Below are 20,427 nucleotides of genomic sequence, written 5' to 3' on the forward strand. Positions count from 1 at the left end.
TTGCGTCTCTCAACTTTCTCTTCACAATATCCCACAGATTCTCTATGGGGTTCAAGTTAGGAGAGTTGGCAGGCCAATTGAGCACAGTAATACCATGGTCAGTAAACCATTTACCAGTGGTTTTAGCACTGTGAGCAGGTACCAGATCGTGCTGAAAAATGAAATCTTCATCTCCATAAAGCTTTTCAGCAGATGGAAGCATGAAGTGCTCCAAAATCTCCTGATAGCTAGCTGCATTGACCCTGCCCTTGATAAAACACAGTGGACCAACACCAGCAGCTGACATGGCACCCCAGACCATCACTGACTGTGGGTACTTGACACTGGACTTCAGGCATTTTGGCATTTCCCTCTCCCCAGTCTTCCCCCAGACTCTGGCACCTTGATTTCCGAATGACATGTAAAAGTTGCTTTCATCCGAAAAAAGTACTTTGGACCACTGAGCAACAGTTCAGTGCTGCTTCTCTGTAGCCCAGGTCAGGCGCTTCTGCAGCTATTTCTGGTTCAAAAGTGGGTTCATGCTTCCATCTGCTGAAAAGCTTTATGGAGATGAAGATTTCATTTTTCAGCACGACCTGGCACCTGCTCACAGTGCCAAAACCACTGGTAAATGGTTTACTGACCATGGTATTACTGTGCTCAATTGGCCTGCCAGCTCTCCTGACCTGAACCCCATACAGAATCTGTGGGATATTGTGAAGAGAAAGTTGAGAGACACAAGACCCAACACTCTGGATGAGCTTAAGGCCGCTATCGAAGCATCCTGGGCCTCCATAACACCTGATTAGTGCCACAGGCTGATTGCCTCCATGCCACGCCGCATTGAAGCAGTCATTTCTGCAAAAGGGTTCCCGACCAAGTATTGAGTGCATAACTGAACATAATTATTTGAAGTTTTTTATTTTTTTTGTTTTAAAGGGAAGGTTCAGGGAGGGTGGAGGAAAAATAAAAATCAATTTCCACTTACCTGGGGCTTCCTCCAGCCCATGGCAGGCAGGAGGTGCCCTCGCCGCCGCTCAGCAGGCTCCCGGTGGTCTCCGGTGGCCGACCCTGCATGCGCAGTACAGCCCGGCGGACGTCCGATGACGTCAGAGCGCCGGCGTGGGACGCAGAAGTACCAGGACTTGGAGCGCAGAAGAGCCCGACCTGGCAGCCGGCCTGGCCAGGTCGGGTCGGCCACCAGAGACCACCGGGAGCCTGCGGAGCGGCGGCGAGGGCACCTCCTGCCTGCCACGGGCTGGAGGAAGCCCCAGGTAAGTGGAAATTGATTTTTATTTTTCCTCCACCCTCCCTGAACCTTTCCTTTAAAAACACTTTTCTTTTACAGGATCTTCTAAAAAAATTAGCATATTGTTATAAAGTTCATTATTTTTTGTAATGTACTGATAAACATTAGACTTTCATATATTTTAGATTAAAATACACACAACTGAAGTAGTTCAAGCCTTTTATTGTTTTAATATTGATGATATTGGCATACAGCTCATGAAAACCTAAATTTCCTATCTCAAAAAATTAGCATATTTCATCCGACCAATAAAAGAAAAGTGTTTTTAAAACAAAAAAAGTCAACCTTCAAATAATTATGCTCAATTATGCACTCAATACTTGGTCGGGAATCCTTTTGCAGAAATGACTGCTCCAATGCGGCGTGGCATGGAGGCAATCAGCCTGTGGCACTGCTCAGGTGTTATGGAGGCCCAGGATGCTTCGATAGCGGCCTTAAGCTCATCCAGAGTGTTGGGTCTTGCGTCTCTCAACTTTCTCTTCACAATATCCCACAGATATATACTATGTAAAGTGCTTCAGAAGATGTTGGCGCTATAAAAATACTAATAATAGCAGAGCACCCATTACCCAAGCCCGTAAAGGCGTGGCGCCTGCTGTAGCCGAACCCTGACACCCAACCTAACCCGCGCATATTCTACTAGGTGATTGCTGGGGCGGGGGGGGGGGAGAGAGAGAATTGAGTTGAAGGTAAACACAGCTCAGGAAGATGGAACTAAAGCAGTGACCCAATAGAAGCAGCTAGAGGTTGCCACGTTGGGAGGGATTGTTTGCAATTCTGATGGCCCTGGGTGACAGTCTAGAGTAGTAAAGGAGGTCTAGAGATAGGAGGGAGGTCCCAATAATCCTCTCTATGGCTTTGGTGCCTCTCTGTAGCTTGCGCTTGTCACTCGCAGGAGTCACCCATGTACCAAAAGATGATGGAGTAGCGATGAATCAGCTTGATGGTGGTGAAGTAGAAGCAAGTCAGAAGGGTGCCAGTTATTTCAAACTTTTTTTCTATTGGTGCAGGAAGAAGAGCTGTTGTTGGGCCTTTTTGTATGTTTTGGAGGCATTCTCCTCCCATCTTGGGGACCTTGGAGTTGGTGCTGCCCAGGAGGCAAGCGCTGGGGACTCTGGCAACCTCGGAGCCCTTAATGAGAGCTGGGGTAGTTAGGTTTTTCTTCCTGAAGTCAATGGTTGGTCAACAATATTTGCTGAATTGAGGACAAGCTTATTGTCCTTACACCAGTTGCAGGTCTTCTCGATCTTCTGACGGTGGGCTCTTGTTCACGAGGCCTATGATGGTGGTGTCATCTGCGAAGTTGATCACCGTGACGGTAGTTCTTAGTAGCACAGAAGTTTGTGTATAGGGAGAATAGGATTGTGGACAGGACACACCCTTAGAGAGTGCCTGTGTTGGTGGTTTGCAATCGCGAGGTGGAGGTGTCGAGCTTCACCACTTAAGTGGTGAGAGATGCACAAGAGGGAGAGATGCACATTGAGTTGTACCAGCTTATCATGGAGGATGTTGAGTCTGATGGTGTAGGTGGAGCTGAAGCCGAAGAGGAGAATCCTGGCATAGATGTCACATATTCTCAAAGGTTGGAAAAAGTGCTACTATACCAGTACTCCCGCTCACACTGTTGGGAGGAGACATGGTGTTTGCACCTGGCACTTACCTCTTACTCAAGGCCGGGACAAGGTTCTCCAGAACCAGAGATTCCAAAGTGCAACCCCCCTCCCAGTATCTCATAATACAGTTGAGCATTTTGAGAGTTGAGAAAGAGAAATAGAGGGGATAGAGTATTAAAAGAGGTAGAGAGGCAGGTGCACAGAAGGTACTAAAAAGAGGGGGCCCCATCTAAAATTTCACCAAGGTGCCTAGTGATTTCTAGTTATGCTCTTAATTGCCTCATCTCAGTTTCTAGAGCATGAAATGCTTGTTTGATGACTGGTGCAAGTAGAATATGGACCAATCCTAAGGAGGGAACCTCGTTGAGATGAATTGGCCTAGTACAAAATCACTGCAATCTATTTGGGAAACTAAATTCTTCCATTTTGACAAACCAGTTTCTTTATTTTTGTTAGAGTTCCGTTTTTTTGTGAACATCATTCCACCAGCAGATAGCTCTGAGGACTTTACATTGTCCTGAACTTCCACCATACACCAGCAGGGGGCCTGTTAATACTATTATAAGGACTTGCAGTTCCCTGTTTGGCCTCCGGATGGCTTTAAGTGAATTCTCACCACCAGCTGCATCCTGCGTTCACTAATATGGACTATTTAAGATCTGCCTCTTCCTCCTAATGATTGCCAGAACTTTGAGCTTCCAGGTCTGAGTTGCTGGACATCCTTGTATCCAGATCCTTGTATTAAACCCTGTCTTTTGTCTACTTGTTGCTGAACCTGTTTTTTGTGGCTGAGACCTTGATTTTGCCTTATCCCTGCCCTGGTACTGTTCTTTATCTGATTACCTGTTACTGACCTTGCTCTCCTGTTTGACTCTGATATTCTGCCTGATCACTTGTTGCCACGTATGATTGTATATATTTGTATGTTGTTACTTTCTGTATATATTATCATGCACTTCGTTAGATAGATAGTCAGGTGTTGTATATATTTGTCGCTGCTTCCCGGGTTATTTGTATATATTGTGTGCTTTGCGTAGGTTTGCATGATATTTGCATTCACGTCTGTATGTATACCTGTTTTTGCAATAAACCTTTATTTTTTACCCTTATTCCTTGGTTCCTTGGTTCCAGTGTTTATATACTGCAAACTGTGGTCAAACCCCTGTTCCTTTGTTCAGACTTGTGACAAATATAGTAGGGATTAGTGTAGTAGGGATTAGTGTAGCAGGGTTTAGTGTAGCAGGAATTAACAGGGATTAGTTTAGCCAGTATAAAGGGGCCCATACACTCAGCCGATTTTCTGGCCGACCGATCGATCCCGATCGATCGATTGATTGATCGTTTGCAAATCGGTTGGCCAATCGACCGATCGATGGCCGATTTCAATCGATTTCGATGGATTTCCATCGAGCTGGCAGGATGGAAAATTTAGGTCGATCTGATGAGATTGCTTATCAGTTTGCATTGGCCTTAATGGAAATCTGATGGCAAAAAATGCCATCAGATAGAATTCCAACAGATTTCAAACTGAAATCTATTGGAATTCTATCCTGGTAAAAAATGTTCTAAAAACGCATCAGATAGATCATCAGATGCATTTCTTATCTATCTGATGCCAATCTGATGAGTGTATGGGCACCTTTAATGTAGCTGGGATTAGTGTAGCAGAGATTAGTGTAGCAGGGATTAGTGTAGCAGTGTTTAGATAGCTACAGTAATTGTAGTAGTTGGGGGAGGAGGAGGTTAGTTAAAAATTGTGTCTTTTGCCTTTTCAAAAGAAATATGTTCTATTTTAAAACATGCGGGCAACACTTCTATTGCTTTTCTTTTTTTAAATCATTGCATGGATTGTTTTGCTTATGTTAATGGTTAACAGATGCCCACTAGAAGCTCCCTTTGCTGAATCTGTCATTTAGTTTGGTAAGTGAAACTTAACCTGCTCTTCATTACTGTCTGCCTACAAGCACTCCCCCTGCTGCTGGACATTTAGATGATGCACATTTTTGGCTTGATTCACAAAGCGGTGCTAACTGTTAGCACGCCTGTGAAAACCCCCTTAGCACGTCTAAACGAGCTTTTCACGCGTAAAACTTTATGCGCGTAAAACTTTACGTGCGCAATGCACAGAAAGCAGGGCGCTCCGCGCGAAGTGCCCATTAAAGCCTTTGGGACTTAGCGCACGTATAGGACTTTGCGTGCGGTACTTAGCGCGCGATCTGATTGAGAAAACCGGTGCTAACCTACTTAGCACCCTGGTTAGCGTGCCTAAAGACTTTAGACGTGCTAAGTAGGTTAGCACCGCATAGTGAATCAAGCCCTATGTGTTTTTGTATCTCACTTTGTGACCAGCTCTTTTTAATTTGCAGATAAGCGCAGACCATAGAGTCTAGCACTGTCTGCTGTGTGTTCCTTTCTCCCTAACTTCCCTCTCTGTATAGAGCTGGCCAAGTCTTCTTAGTACCACATTTTTTATCACCAATTGATTCATGTATGTAAATAATTTAATTACAACTCCTATCAATCCCCCTAGATTTTTATACATATAGACTTGCAGCAATTTTATTTTTAATGACATTTCCTATCATTCCCCTAGGATTTTTATATACATTGATTTGCAGCAATTCTATTATTTATTCACTACTTATTCATTGTTATAATGGTTTCTAGATGCATACATTTGCAGCATTTTTATGTATGCACGCCTCCTGAATACTAATAACTGTATCAGTTGTCAATACTCCCAATTAATTATAATATATATGAACCACCATTCTAGGTGTGCATAAGTGGATATTAAAGTATGTAAATATGCAATTCACATGATAATAACGTTATTTTGAAAAAAAGGTATATATATTTATATTGTAAGATTCTGGTATGCTAAGGAGCCTTTTTTTTACTGATGTAGGCACTGTTATTGGCCTGAGGAAGCGGGCTTTGACCCGCGAAACGCGTTGCCTGTGCTACTAATAAAAACCTTTGTTAAATACAAAGATTTTTTCGTCACTGAGGTAAGCTACCTCAAATTTATTTCCCATTTTTAAACTGCTTTTAGATGCTTTTATTACACCAGGGCGCCTCTTATACCCTTATTGTACACTATTAGCATTACTGATATAGTGGAACCTAGTTTTGGCGCTCGGCGCTAATCGATGTGCGCCCAAACGGCCTGCTTCAAGATATTTACCTAGGTAGAGGTAATTCAGACCGCTGCTTGCTGGCACCCTTTTTCACCCTTGGTGCACAGACGCAGCCGTACTGTGCGGGCTGCAAGGTTATAAGAACACACCTTACAAGCTCTTGTCAAATATGTTCAGAGAGTTCATGCGTGGGAATGGTGGTGTCAAGGAAGAGATGGGAAGCCTCTGGACCAGGGGCACCACCAGCATACAGGCAAGCCACGCCCCCGCTTGGGGCCTTACATGAAGGGGGGCCTCACTCTGCTGCTGGCGGCAGAGCTGCAGGAGGGTGGGCACAGTGGCGGGGGGAGTGGGCAGAACAAAGGTTAACTCACCTGCCTCAATCCTGCCTGCATGCAGTCTCTATCTTCATCCCGTCCCAGCATTCGGCGTCTGACGCTATGCTAACAGCGCCCCCTGTGATGACGTAACCGCATGTCATCACAGGGGGAGCTCTTACCGATGTGACAGATGCCGGCACAGGAAGACGATATAGGCTGCGTGCAGGATCGAGGAAGGTGAGTTGAAACTTTGCTGTGTCTGCTCCCCCGACCCAATCTATGCTGGAGACTTCTACCTATCTAACCAATACTGAGGGGTACCTACCTATCTAACTAATACTGCCGACACCTACCTATCTAACCTATACTTGGGGCATCTACCTATCTCACTTATACTGCGTGCACCTACCTATCTAACCTATACTGTGGGAACTTACTCATCTAGCCTATACTGTCGGCACCTACCTATCTAACCTATACTGGGGGAACCTACCCATCTAGCCTATACTGCCGGCACCTACCTATCTAACCTATATTTTTGCAGTGGCACAACACAGAAAACATGAAGAGGCACCTAAAAGAGTAAAAACAACTTTTACTTAAAAATGAATAAAATGGGAGATAGTGGTAGACTTACCTCCCAAGAGAAGACATTGATATGTCATTTTCACTTCAAACAAACTTTTATTGACTACTCCACTCTGATTAAAGTTTGTTTGAACTGAAACTGTCATAGTAGGTCTAGTCCTGGGAAGAGAGGTGAGTGCCCCCCCCCCCGAAAAATGGGCGTAGTCACGCAACAGAATGCAGACGTGGTCATGGGTGGAGTTAAATATACATGACCTTAGCAGTGCTGTAAACGGTCTGCCAGGGAAGTTTGAGCTCTGCCATAGTGTTTCCCCCAAAACACATATAATCTGACAGCATATCACCAAAAATACACGTAAACTGGCAGAGGTTCTTCCAAAATACAGATAATATGGCAGTGGTTCCCCCAAAATAGATGTAATATGGCAGCATCGGTTCCCCCAACATACACATAATCTGGCAGCGGTTCCCCCAAAATACAATTAATCTGGCAGCAGCGATTCCCCAAAAATACAGATAATCTGGCAGCAGTTCTCCAAAAAAAGGTGCCCCCAGTATAGGTAGCCAGGTCTATAGGTGTCCCCAGTATAAGCAGCCTGGTCTATAGGTTTCTCCAATTTAGATAGCCAGGTCTATAGGTGTCCCTAGAATAAGTAGCCAGGTCTATAGGTTTCCCCAGTTTAGATAGCCAGATCTATAGGTGTCCCCAGAATAGGAAGCCAGGTCTATCAGTGTCCCTAGAATAAGTAGCCAGGTCTATAGGTGTCCCCAGTTCGGTTACCAGGTCTATAGGTGTCACCAGAAGGAGGAGTGGCAGTGCAGTGAAGCGGGAGAGGTGGGCACAGCGACGGGGAATGGGGGACGTCTCCCCCTTCCCTCGCCTGGGGCTCCACCTTACTTACTCCCCCCTCCAGAATTAAGCTTTGTGAGCGGTTGGCAGGGAACGACTTACCTCTTCCTTGTTCTGGTCCTTGTTCCGGTGCGAGAGGGACCTCTGCATGCCACTAGTCTGGTTTGGTCTGGTCTAGACCAGAGCAGCGGCACACAGAATTTCTTCCGGGGCTTAGAAAGGCAAAGGTAAGTTCCCGCCCACTGCCAGCCGCACACAAAACTTAGTTCTGTAGGGGGAAACGAGGAAGAGGGAGCCCCAGGTGAGGGAAGGGGGGAGACGTCCCCCCTTCGCTGCTGTGCCAACTGCTCCCTCTTCACTGTGCTGCCACCCCTCTTCACACTTATGGGTGTGAAGATCATGATTGCTTGTTTTATGACCCTTGTGAAATGGGCCCAAAGGCCGTGATTAACACCAAGGGGAGGCAAGGAAGGTGTGTGAACATTAGGGGGGAAATGAAAGTTTTTCTGGGGGGCCCCATGAATTGTACTTACACCACTCTGTTTTTCCCTTTCCTATCTACAGAGAGCGACTTCTTAACCTAAATGGGGTCAGGTCATAGGCTCCCCATTTTTAAAAAGAAAGAAGCACATGAAGCAGTAGCGTAATTACAATTCAGCAAAACTTTGATGGGTTCTCTCCAATGTTCACACCTTGTTGGGGCCCTTCACGACCTTGGGTCACATTTTACAAGGGTCATAAAACAGTGTGGCCATCATGATCGTCACACCCATGAATAGTGTAGCAACACAAATCTGAAGTATAGTCCTGTGAATAGGACAGAGGGAACAGGAAGGATACAAGTTCCCCCGCGATCGCATGGGCTTCTCCTCTCTAGTTACGCCCTTGACATGAAGTCTTCCTTACAGGCACTTGTGCATTGGTAACCGTAAGACCACCTGAGTGGCCGGGCCGGCGCCTTTGCACTGATGCCTGACTCCGGGGACCTGGAAGAGGCTGCTGGGGGGGATTTAGCTAACAAAGGAGGGGGACAGATGAGAACGGGGGGAGCGGTGGCCATCAGGACATGCCTGTGTACATGCCTGTGTCCCCGTTTTCTGCTACTCTTTTCAGTTCTGGTATCCTTTAAAGTTGGGACACACTGTGAAGGATACAGGAAAACTTATACTGAATAATTTAATGTGTACAGGGAAGATGGAAATACTTTGAATGGACGCCTTGATATACTATGGGAGTTTTTTTGTACAATGTAGAAGACAGAGCAGGTACTACGGTGTTATGCTACTTCCCTCAAGGAATGAATGGATATTCAGCAATGTGAGGACATTCCGGGTAGTGCACTTCAAGACTATGGCCTCAATTGATCAAACAGTTTGCGGTAAAAAATTGCTTTTCATAAATTTACGTGTGAAATCTACCAAATGCTTAGTAGTATTCAGCAATTTTTTTTAGTTGTCGGCAGTTGTTCATTAAAAGATCACTAGTGTTCGGTAATGATGCGGTAAGCATGTGATAAGCATGCGGTAAATATCATCACTAGTGATCTTTTTGGGATAAAAGCCATTTTTAAAGTGCATTGTGGGTAAGGAAGGTGCATTGTGGGCTACGGAGGCTGGGCTAAAAAGCTTTTGGCGCTACTAGGAGTGTGTTCATACGTGCTCCATAACAAGTAATAGTTACATTTTAAAGAGAACCTGAACTGAAAATGAAAAGTCTAAATAAACATAAACACATCATACTTACCTCCTGTGCAGTCTACTCATCAATCTCTTTCTCCTGCATCCTGTTTGTCTTCTGTGATCAGTGGAATTTTTTGTCTACCATTTTTGAAAAAAATGGCCATTACCCCATAACGCTTCCTGGTCAGCACACTGTTAAACTGTAACATTGCCCACTTGAGCCATAGGGAAACATGGACATTACCTTGCACATTCAGTTGTAACAGCAACTGGTGTATTTCAGTTCTGACAAAACCTAGTCCTTTTTTTGATATTGTCATTGGGATTACAGGGGTGGTGTACCTGGTGGATGCTGGTCACCGGCTGGACAGATATCCACCAGTTATTTACCCAAGGTTTGAAGTCCTTTCAAGTTTAGTGCACTCCACAGCTGCTCACCATTTTCTGTGTGCTCTGGGACCAAAAATCAACATTAACAACTATGGGAACGTGTAGACAGTAAATGTCTGCATTTGCACCCTCACAGCCTCACTGGTCTGGGTATGTCTGCACACAACTTTCTTATATCTTTTTATTGATGGAATTTAACCAGTGGAAGAAGTTTGTATATGAATGCTGCAGTGCCAGGAACTCTCTACACGTTCCCATACAATGGGAGGTGTGGGGAAGGGCATGGGAAAGCTTGGGTACAGCATGAGGGGGAACACAATTTGGGGGTGAGAGGGGCAGTGGTACACTGGTAAACTGTGATACAATATGGGGAAGGTAGGGAGTGGCAGCTGGGGCAGCCTAGGAAGCTGTGTGACAATATAGAGGAGATGGTAGTTTTGAACAAGGTACTGAGAGGCAAGAAAGCTGTGGTACAGTATAGAGGGCTTTCAAACATGCAATGCAACATAGCATGGGGGACACTGGACAGCTGCAAATCATTACTGACGGCACTGGAAACTTGGTACACTCACTATATTTAATTTCATTTGCCCCTTCCCCAATAACTTTAGCAAAGCATGTGGTAAAACACTGAAAATTCCCCTTACCCTTTTGTAAACAGGCACTATTGCTATGTTATAATACAGTAGAGTCCCGGGTGTCTAGAACTCTACTAACCAGCAGTTTCAACCAACCAGCATGAATTGCAGGCAGTACTCACAGTGGTGAAGGCAATGTCTTGATGGAGTGTTAGGTACACGCAGACAGTGTGGGATTTAGCAACATTATTACTTAAACTGCAGTACAGTAAAGCAACCACAAGATGTCGCTGTCTGTAAAGTGGGGTGATGATCTCTATGGTATTGTGATTTCCTGTACTCATTCTTTCTTCCTTTCTTTTCTAAGTTAGATGCATTACCTGATGGTTGTGTATGATTTATCTCTGTATTTCTTCTTTAGTAAAGAGTTCTAACTTGTTATACTGGATGCCTATCTTCTTGTACAGACCACTCTGCTCCATCAGATAGACACCCAGTATAACAAGTAAGAACTCTTTACTGATGAAAAGGTGCAGAGATAAATCATTCACAACCATCCGGTAATGCAGCTTACTCAGAACAGAGAAAACACAGATGAATACAGGAAATCACAATACCATAGAGATCATAATGGTACACTACAAACAGTGACATCTTGTGGTTACTTTACTATACTGCAGCTTAAAGGGAACCTAAACTGAGAAGGATATGGATGTTTCCTTTTAAAATAATACCAGTTGCCTGACTCTCCTGCTGATCCGGTGTCTCTATTACTTTTAGCCACAGTTCCTCAATAAGCATTCAGATCAGGTGCTCTGACTGAAGTCAGACTGGATTAGCTGCATGCTTGTTTCAGGTGTGAGATCCAGATACTTATGCAGCAAATAGATCAGCAGGACTGACAAGCAACTGGTATTGTTTACAAGAAAAAACTCATATATCCCTCTCAGTTTAGGTTCCCTTTAAAGAGGAACTCCAGTGAAAATAATGCAACAAAAAAGTGCTTCATTTTTACAATAATTATGTATAAATGATTTAGTCTGTGTTTGCCTATTGAAAAAAATATTTCCTCTCGCTGATTTACATTCTGACATTTATCACTGGTGGTGACATTTTTACTGCTGGCAGGTGATGTCAATGGAAGGAGATGCTGCTTGCTTTTTTGGCAGTTGGAAACAGCTGTAAACAGCTATTTTGCACAATGCAATGAGGTTCACAGACAGGAAACTGTCAGGACCATGGTCCTGACATCACATTGTGGGAGGGGTTTCACCACAATATGAGCCATACAGAGCCTCCTGATGATCCGTTTGAGAAAAGGAAAAGATTTCTCATGGGAAAGGGGGTATCAGCTACTGATTGGGATGAAGTTCAATTCTTAGTTACAGTTTCTCTTAACCACTTGACGACCAGGGGATTTTCCCCTTACCTGTGCTGCGTGGGCTCTTCAGCCCACAGCACAGATCGTCTTTTCAGCAGGGCGATCAGACTTCCCCCCTTTTTTCCTCACTAGGGGGATGTCCTGCTGGGGGGGGTCTGAACGCCGCCGGCTACTTGGGTTTTGAGGGGGGGCTCCTCAAAGCCCCCCTCTGCAGCGCTATTCTGCCCTCTCCGCCCTTCCCTCCCTCCCCTTCGTGCTGTGGGTGGCGTAGGATGGAGATCTATCCTGCGCTGCCTCTAATAGGCTTTAGCCTATCAGATGCCGGCAATTCCCGGCCAATAAGAGGCCGGGGATCGCCATTCTCCTTTACGGCGCTGCTGCGCAGCAGCGCCGTATTGATGTAAACAGCAGGGATTTCTTCCCCGCGTGTTTACAATTAGCCTGCGAGCCGCGATCGGAGGCTCGCAGGCTGTTCACGGAGACACCCTCCGTGAAGTGACATGGAACGTTCCCATGGAACCACCACTTCGACCTGCCGACGCCTATCGGTGTTAGGCGGTTGTTAAGTGGTTAAAGTAATACTGTTGTTAAATGTAGAGATGTAGCGAACTGTTCGCTGGCGAACGGTTCCAGGCGAACTTTGGTGGTTCGCATTCGCCTGCACCAGGCGAACTTTTGCGGAAGTTCGATTCACCCCATAATGCTCTATTGAGCAAAACTTTGACCCTCTACATCACAGTCAGCAGGCACATTATTGCCAAACACACTGTTCTCACTGCTGGAGGCCCTCCCTCCTCCAAGCAAGGTCCTTATGCCATTTGACTCACTTGTCTGCCTACACTAATTAGTTAAGGGACAGCCGATTCCCTTCTACCGGAGGGAGGAGGATCTCATCTGCCAGGGAATTCCAGTATTTCAAAAGCCAGCTTACATACCGTGGCCGGGGATTGAACCCAGGTCTCAGTGTATGGTAGGTAACTAACATATCCATTATACCACCAACACTTCTAGCTGAAGCTAGCTGAAGCTAGCTGAAACTAGCCTAGCATGTACAATTTATGCTCAATCCAAAAGAAAAATTAGACAACACAAATAACATTCATATAGTCTTTTTCTCCTAGCAGACTCAAAGCGCCAGAGCTGCAGCCACTAGGGCACACTCTACAGGCAGTAGCAGTGTTAGGAAGACTTGCCTAAGGTCTCCTACTGAATAGGTGCTGGCTTACTGAGCAGACAGATCCAAGATTTGAACCCTGGTCTCCTGTGTCAGAGGCAGAGCCCTTAACCATTACACCATCCAGCCACTGCTTAAGGATATGTAGCCAGGCACCAACACTACATGCTGAAGCCAGCCTAGCATGTACCATTTATGCTCAATCCATTTATGCGCAAAAATACAATTCCGCGGAAAGCGGACAATTGTTGAACTCGAAAGGCAAGGCCATGCTACATATCCTTAAGCAGTGGCTGGATGGTGCTACATATCCTTAAGCAGTGGCTGGAAGGTGTAATAGTTAAGGGCTCTGCCTCTGACACAGGAGACCAGGGTTTAAATGTCTGCTCAGTAAGCCAGCACCTATTTAGTAGGAGACCTTAAGCAAGTCTTCCTAACACTGCTACTGCCTATAGAGTGTGTCCTAGTGGCTGCAGCTCTGGCGCTTTGAGTCCGCCAGGAGAAAAGCACGATATAAATGTTATTTGTGTTGTCTAATTTTTCTTTTGGATTGAGCATAAAATGTACATGCTAGGCTAGTTTTAGCTAGCTTCAGCTAGAAGTGTTGGTGGTATAATGGATATGTTAGTTACCTACCATACACTGAGACCTGGGTTCAATCCCCAGCCACGGTATGTAAGCTGGCAGTAGGAGGGAGGAGGGAATAGGTAGAAGGTGGAGGGAGCTCCAGGTATTAGAACCCTTGAAACATGTTTTCTATCATTTTTTTAGCCAGTAGAAATGTTTGTAAATGTTGAAGTTCGCATCCCCATTGAAGTCTATTGAAGAACTTTTTTGCGAACCGATCTTTCCGCGGAGGTTCGCGAACCAAAAATCAGAGGTTCGCGACATCTCGAGTTAAATGTAACACTTATTAGGCTGTTTGTGGGCTCTGCTGTGCTAAAGGGCCTGTTTCCACTAAAGACTGGGTTCCACGGCTCCCCCAAGGTTAATATACATTTAATTACTGTATTCTAGCATTTAGTACAGAGTTCATGGTATGTATATAGAGTGGGTATAATACTGTATTAGCTTGGCTTATTTTTAACATTGAGTCTTAAGCAACCAGAAAGCACACTGATTTCAGCTGATCCCTGTCGGTGCTGGATAAGTGAGACTACTGTGTTGCATTTTTGAGGCCTAACTTTGTTTATGCCTAGAGGAGGATCATCCACAAGGCAACCCAGGCTGGCGCCTGGGGCTTACTGGTTGTCAAGGGCCACTGTCTTTAATTCCTTTCCAACCTCAACTTACTAAAAAGACTAAAAGGGTGTGCCAAAGCTACTGCTTCACCTTGGGACCCATTTTATCTTAATCCCTCCCTATTTATGCCTGGTGACTCATCTTGTCCTAGACCAGCCCTGGATCATTTTAGTGGTGTGAAAGGGACGACACTCATGGTACTAAAAAAAAAAAAAAAGGAATATAGAATAGCACACTGAAATAACGTGTCTACTGACCTGTCTTACAATAGTGTGTATCCTGTGACTCAGTGACAGACAGCGGTGATCTGTAACAGAACACAAACAAGATTTTTAGATGAAGTACTGCCTCTCCAGCAGTGTACACATGATTGAAGGGTGTGACTTTTTACAGGTAGTTTGCCTTCAATTTCCCTATCTACGCAGTCTGCTGCATATACTGAAGTGTATGGTTAATGGTTTGGTGGAGTGCAATGCGGAAGCCATTTTGCCGTTTGCCTATTGCGTCGCACCAAGTGTAAAAGGACCCAAAAAAGTTAAAGCGGTTTAAAATCCTGACATAAAATCCAATAAAAATATGTTTTCCTACTTTTTATATGCCGTACGGTTATCATATTTGCATTTGTACATAAGTATTATTATTCATGTATAAGTTATAGGTTCCCAAAAGTAGTTTTTTGCTTTGTGAGCTGACTTTGCATTTTATTAATAACTGGTTTTATTCATTCATTCATTCATTCATTCATTCATTCATTCATTCATTCATTTAGTCAGGCAGACATGCTTTGACTCTATCTGGGCTGGTGCACACCGAGCAGCTTTTTGGGCGTTTTCAGATCCGCTTGCGGCTGCGGATCTGCTTGGTCTATGTATCTCAATGGGGTGGTGCACACCAGAGCGGGAGGCATTTTGCAGAAACGAAAAATGCCTGGGTGAGGCATTTTTTGGATTGTGGATGCGTTTCTGCCTCAATGTTAAGTATAGGAAAAACGCAAACCGCTCTGAAAAATGGCAGTTCAGAGCGGTTTTGCAGGCGTTTTTGTTACAGTAGCTGTTCAGTAGCAGCTTTACTATAACAATACAGGAAATCTACTACACCAAAACCGCTAGACAAAACCGCAAAACGCTAGCTGAAACGCTACAGAAAAATAAGAAAAAGCGTTTCAAAATCTGCTAGCATTTTGCGGATCTGCTAGCGGGTTTTGGTGTGCACCGGCCCTCTCTGTGTTCACCAGCTTCTGCACAGTCAGAAAATGTGTCACATTCCACACTTGATACATTTAGGCTGGTTTCACAGTGGGACGTTAAAGTCCCACGTTACAGCAGCCAGTAACGCAGCCTAACTCACAGCACTGTAAAATCAATGTGCTGTTCATAGTGCACACGTTGCATTAGGGTATAACGCTGCACGTTAAATGAAAGTACAGCATGCTATACTTTATACCCCTATAGAGCTGCATTAGATTGTTTGCACATGCTCAGTGACTAGCCACATGGCTAATTAATATTCACTGCACTGTGGTGACTCGTGGTGGGACTCGTAGTGTTGTCGGGATCATGAACGAATCGTTAATTTGATCCGGATCTTTTTTGTGAGTCGAATCATCTGGATCATCACAATGAAACATTTGGTTCACAGTGGATGTCTGTCTGGAAGAAACAGGAACATACAGAATGTACAGTGCAGGGAAAGTCCTGTCCTGCTAGTCATTTCACCCAGTCTGCTTCCCTAGTAAAATGATTCAAATGATTTGGTTCAAAGATCCGGATCTTTTCAATGATCTGATTCGAATGATCCGAATCCTTAAAAAGATCCGGACTTCCCATCACTATCCTGGAACGGCTGCTTTGAGAGCCGCATAACGCGGCTCAATCTGATGTCCAACTTCAACACCACCACGCGTTGCGTTATGCGACCATAACGTCCCCTAAAACGCAATGTCTTGGTGTGAAAGAGGCCTTAAGTAAACACAAGATTACATTGTTTAACATTCGGATGCTGCAGCTCTACTGACAGGGGAGCTTCTAAAGCCTGTGATTAACCCTTTGAATGATGTTCTAGTAAAAAAAAAAATGCTTGTTGTATATAATATGCTGTGAATATTCTATTAGAGCAAAGAAGAAATTCTGGGTTATATTCCGCTTTAAATAACAGATTTACCTGGCTTCTCGCTGTAGCTCAGTCAGTCAGCAGGGATGTGATGGATTCATAATCTCCACCAGCGCCTTTATATATTGTTGTAGCATCACCAGCAATACCTAGAATAGCAAAAAGGCTCCAAAACTGGTTATTGATTAACTCAGGTTAATATTGGCTACCCAATGTCAGGTCAGGATGCTCTGATCCTTGTTCTGATCCCCCTATTCCAATCAGGCGGTGCAGGTAAAAATTGCTGACCTTTGAAATTCACTAATGGTAAATGTTAAAGTCTAAACCAAAATTAACAATCAGGTTTATTTTGAAGAGGAACTGTAGGGAAAATAACATAATGATTAAAATATAATTTATAGATTATTTAGTCAGTGATTGCCCGTTGTAAAATCTTTCCTCTCCCTGATTTACATTCTGATATTTATCACTGGTGGTGACATCTTTACACCCTGTTCCAAATTATTATGCATTATTATTTCTTATTTGCCTAAATAAGCGCTGCGTAATATGTTGGCGCTTTATAAATACAATAAATAAATAAATACCAGTCAGCATAATTCTCGTGTTATCAACAATTAAGGGCTTGATTCACAAAGCGGTGCTAACCTACTTAGCACGTCTAAAGTCTATAGACGTGCTAACCAGGGTGCTAAGTAGGTTAGCACCGGATTTCTCAATCAGATTGCGCGCTAACGTTTTGCGCGCACAAAGTCCTATGCGCGCTAAGTCCCATTGGCTGTAATGGGCACTTCGTGCGGAGCACCCTGCGCTCTGTGCAGTGTGCGCGTAAAGTTTTGCGCGCATAAAGTGTTACGCGCGAAAAGCTTGTTTAGACGTGCTAAGGGGGTTTTCACAGGCGTGCTAACAGTTAGCACCGCTTTGTGAATCAAGCCCTAAGAGTACATTTCAAATTTTATTGAACAAACCTCCTAATGATAACAGTATCTTTAAAAAAAAAAAAAAAACTCTTACAATTTACTGTTCTAAATCGTTATGCACAGTAAGTTTCTAAACACTTTATAGGTTGTAAAGAATTGAAAAAGGTCATTTGTTGAATGTGCAGCATTAGGAGGTCATATTGCTTAAAAATGTCTACTTAAAGTGGACCCAAATTAAAAATACAAGATTTCAGAAATAAAATCTATTTTCTAAATTATAATAATAAATAGCAGCCTTTTTTCAGCTGCATGATGACAAATATAAAATATTTTACATTTATTGGAGGAACCCCTCCCTTCCTTTCATATTGCCGGGACAGAATCCGGCAGACTGGTGGAGTAGGAGGTGTCTGGCAAAGGAGGAATTGCTAATGGGTGCCACCTGTGTAACCCTAGATATGAAAAGAGAAGGGTGAAAAGCATGCACTGAGATGCTCATAGGCTTGAAGGAGTGTTTATTTATCTTTGAATGTGTCCGAGTGGTGCAACTAAATATTTTGAATAAAAAAAAAAAATGTTTGGTTTGGGTCCACTTTAATAATGTGGAACACGTTTTTTAGTAGTTTTTCCTTTAATTGGGCTCACCTGGCAAACTAATTATCAGAGGTGTCCGAGATTGATTTCAGTGAACAAAAGAGCCCTAACACACAATACCAATGAGTTTAATTGAAAGCCAAAATATTTAATCTTTATGACTTTATAAATACAATTTGCATATCAATTTGGAATGCAGCGTAGTCCCGCCAGGTGATCTGTGCGGACTGTTCTTTACTGAGACAGAGTTCTTTGCACAGAAGGAGATATTACTTTCTTGGCAGTTGGAAATAAACAATATTTCCCACAATGCTATGAGGTTCACAGACAGCAAACTGTCAGGACCCTGGCCATGACTTTATTATTAATTTATAAAGCACCAACATATTCCATCCCACTAGTGATGCTCGGATGTCTCCATCCACGAATTCGGCAGCCACGGCCGTTGTTAAAAAAAAATCCACAAATTATGAAATGCGTCCATGCCACGACGCCGATTTTCGGTCGTGAATGAGGCAATCACGGCCGGATCCACGGCCGGATCAGGATTTTCTTTTAACGTTAATAGCAAAGCCCCCATACATGCTACAATCCCCCAAATTGCATGGATTATCAAGGTGATAAGGGGCTACAACTTAAACAAAAAAAATTCCAAAAATAATTTTTTGTTTTTGAGAAAATGGATTTTAAAGTGAAATCAACACTTTAAATGGGGCTATTAATTGGTAATAAGTGGTTTTAAACTGGGAAATACACGTTAAGCAATCACAGAGGTGAAGGTGAGTCCCAATGGCACTTGGCGGTGATGGTACCACTGGGGGAGGATGAGTGGCTGACGCCAAAAAGACCCAGAGAGGTTTTTGTAATTTTTTGGGGGGTTTTTTGAAGCGATTAGCAATGACATAACAGCAGAGTTGTCAGTAGACCTGGGCAGTGTGAACGCAGACTTTAGTAGCGACTGAGTCAGGAGTACAAAACGGCCGGTCAGTTCGGCAGCACAGAAGGACCATGGCAACTCACTGGTAGTAGTACCACAGTGTAATAGTGCTGCCCCAAAAATTACATGCGCCCGGTGACCCAGGCAGTGTGAACGCAGAGTAGTACTAGTAGCGACTGAGTCAGGAGGACAAAACGGCCGGTCAGTTCAGCAGCACATAAGGACTATGGCAACTCACTGGTAGTAGTACCAAAGTGTAATAATGCTGCCCTAAAAATTAGATGTGCCTGGTGACCCGGGCAGAGTGAACGCAGAGTGTAGTAGTGACTGAGTTAGGAGGACAAAGCGGACGGTCACTTCGGCAGCACAGAAGGACCATGGCAAGTCACTGGTAGTAACACAGTGTAATAGTGCTGCCCAAAAAATTAAATGCGACAGGCAGGTTAGGGACCTCCAACTCCTCCACCTCCTCCACTACCTGTGAGTCCTCTTGTGCTGCCATCTGCTCCTTTTCCAGCTGCTTAAGGGCTTTCTCCCCATGCTCAATTAAAATGCACATTGCCTGGTCCAGCAGGCAAACCATGGGCACCCACTGACACACGGAGGCCCGCTCCTCGCTGACCATCTTGGTTGCCTCCAGGAAGGGACTCAGTCAGCACCAGGCATACTTGCCGCATCTGTGTTCACTGACTTGCACTGATGATGGGGACTTGCTGGTTGCTGGGGACAGTTTGGTCTAACATGTAGGCCCTAACAGCCAGCCTGTGCTGACACAGCCGCTCCAACATGGCCAGAGTTGAATTCCAGTGAGTTGGCACATCTATTATCAGGCGGTGTGGCTTGCTATATTGCTGCTGTAAGGTGGACAGGAGTGCAGAGGAAGTGGCTGAGCGGCGGAAAAACTGTACCACCTCCCGGGCATCTTGCAGCAGGTCGTTCATCCCCTGGTAGGTGCGCAGGAAGCGCTGCAACACAAGATTCAGCACATGGGCCAAGCAGGGGATGTGCTGGAGGTTTTGCTGCTGCACTGCAGCCACCAGGTTGGTCCCATTATCGGCTGTCACATACCCCACTTCCAGGCCTCTGGGGGCAGCCAACTCAGCTCCTGCTTCCTGAGGGTGGCCAGGACGTTGGAGGCCGTAAGCTTCTCCTTCCCCAGGGTTACCAATTTTAGCAGCGCTTGGCAGTGGCGAGGCTTGGCGCTGCTGCTGCCGAGGCGGGCTTGCTAGCCGGGTGTGGAGGGAGTGGGATGAGAGGAGCCTGCTGCATCCGCCCTGATCCCATGTGGTGGCACCACTAACTGGGCTGCTGTGCTCTTGTCTTCCCTCCCTTCCAACAATGTCACCCAGTGGGCCGTAAAGGAGAGGTAGCGTCCTGTCCCAAATCGGCTACTCCACCAGTCCATGGTCACGTGGACCCGCTTGCCCACAGAGTAGTCGAGCGAACAGGCCACGTTTGCCACCACAAACTTATGGAGTGCTGGGATGGCGTCCCTGGAAAAATAGTGGCGACTGGGGATTTGCCACTCGGGGATGCCAAATTGGAGCAGTGTCCGCATATCGCTCCCCTCCTGCACCAGGGAGTAGGGAAGGAGCTGTGATGCAGTGGCTCGGGTCAGCAAGTC

General features: G+C 44.9%; 1 long non-coding RNA gene across 1 annotated transcript in view; it reads right to left on the reverse strand.

Annotated features, from left to right (window-relative positions):
- Positions 1 to 16,611, reverse strand: part of LOC137528158 (uncharacterized) — a 32,776-nt gene extending 16,165 nt beyond the window's left edge. Inside the window, exons 1-2 of the long non-coding RNA XR_011023298.1 lie at positions 16,404 to 16,611; positions 14,501 to 14,550 (exon numbers count right to left, since the gene is read on the reverse strand). This is a non-coding gene — a long non-coding RNA (uncharacterized lncRNA). The remainder of the gene's footprint in view (positions 1 to 14,500; positions 14,551 to 16,403) is intronic.
- Positions 16,612 to 20,427: the final 3,816 nt, after the last annotated feature.

The sequence above is a fragment of the Hyperolius riggenbachi genome, chromosome 8 (genome assembly GCF_040937935.1).
Source record: "Hyperolius riggenbachi isolate aHypRig1 chromosome 8, aHypRig1.pri, whole genome shotgun sequence".
In the NCBI taxonomy this organism is placed as follows: Eukaryota; Metazoa; Chordata; class Amphibia; order Anura; family Hyperoliidae; genus Hyperolius; species Hyperolius riggenbachi.